The sequence below is a fragment of the Neltuma alba genome, unplaced genomic scaffold, assembly GCF_004799145.2.
Source record: "Neltuma alba isolate B1F8T4 unplaced genomic scaffold, ASM479914v2 tig00005651_pilon, whole genome shotgun sequence".
NCBI classification, from domain to species: Eukaryota; Viridiplantae; Streptophyta; class Magnoliopsida; order Fabales; family Fabaceae; genus Neltuma; species Neltuma alba.
This window is the reverse complement of record NW_021634186.1, coordinates 15,152-16,599: the sequence shown is the minus strand read 5'-3', so window position 1 is coordinate 16,599 and position 1,448 is coordinate 15,152. Positions and strand designations below refer to the sequence as shown.

General features: G+C 33.3%; 1 long non-coding RNA gene across 1 annotated transcript; it reads left to right on the top strand.

Annotated features, from left to right (window-relative positions):
* The first annotated feature begins 387 nt into the window (after positions 1 to 387).
* On the top strand, positions 388 to 1,026 carry LOC114748222 (uncharacterized). Its single transcript, XR_003740442.1, has 2 exons — positions 388 to 650; positions 818 to 1,026. It is a non-coding gene; the product is annotated as an uncharacterized LOC114748222 (long non-coding RNA).
* Positions 1,027 to 1,448: the final 422 nt, after the last annotated feature.

Below are 1,448 nucleotides of genomic sequence, written 5' to 3'. Positions count from 1 at the left end.
TAAATATTAGAGCTATATTATCTCTACCTTTATGATGAAACTAGCTCATTGCTTTACCTAACGCCACCTAAAACTGATAGTTTCTGAGCGAGTATGAACGCGGTTGATTATGTCAGGCTTAAATATCTGATCTCTTCCTGTTGTTTCTTTCTTGGCTTTCTGCAAATTTTCTTACAACCTCAAATTCTTCGCCCAATATCCGCGTGGGACCCTTTCATAGAAATTATCTACAAATAAATTATAAGCAATCACCCCTTTGGTTTATTCTCCTTTTGTTCATTCTTCTCATCTCCATTGAGACTACATATATAATCACCCTTCTCTTTCTCAGTCTAGCGAATAACCTGCGGCAGATAGTATGAGTCAACACCACCAAGTTTCAGGTTTTTGTAGAATTATTCAACTTAATTAATCAGTTTCTTGCTGTATTATTGTTTATTTGATATATGTCAGATTGGATGATATGACTGTGCACATGCAGAGGCTTATCCTCCATCGAAACCAGTGATGGCTTATCCTCCACCGGGTCAGGCTTATCACCACCACCAAACACCACCGCCTGGATATCCCACCACCGTGCAAGGTGTCCAAGATTCTTCACACATCACAGCTGATACCAAAAGTAAGGGTGAAGGTTTCTGGAAAGGATGGTGGGTTTCTCTCTCTTCACTTTCTCGTCTCTCACAACATCTATCTATTCCTATACATATACATTTTTTTCATTAGATTAGAGAATATATATATATATATATATATAGAGGTCAATTAATTGATATGTTTTGTTTGATAATTTAATTTACGTTGTTTTTCTGTGCAGTGTTGCTGCGATATGCTGCTGCTGGGTCCTGGAATTTTGCTGTGGATGTTGATTGTTAAGAGTTCATTACTGTTATCAGTTTATGTGAAATAATGAATACTTTTTTCCCTTTCGTTTTACCTGCTGAGTACTTGTATGGGAGTTAATTAAGATTAAAGAAAAAAATAACTTTTTAATTTTCCCCTAAATTATAATCTGATCAATTTTCATTTATAATCTGCTCTTGTAAATGTCTACTCTTTGAGAGAGACAAGCTGAGTAGGGGATTCTTTATTATATATGCATCAATATCAACAAGTATAATAATAAAAGGTTAAGCTCGAAATTTATTTAGGCAAGCAGAGCCTGATTTTAGTTAATTATATATATAGCATAACGTTACATTTCAGGATTTATATAAATAATCAAGATTGAGATTTACAGCGACTCAGGAATAGTAAATTAAAAGATTTGATTCTTGCTGAAACACTTATATAAGTTGTAATTAATATTATGGAACTTAACTTTTGGTAGCCTAATTAAACTTTATATATAAAACATGACAATTAACATAAATATTCATTAAAATATATAGAAGTGTTTTGTGTGCATAAACGTGCCAATTCTCAGACTCATACACTAAGGAATCGTA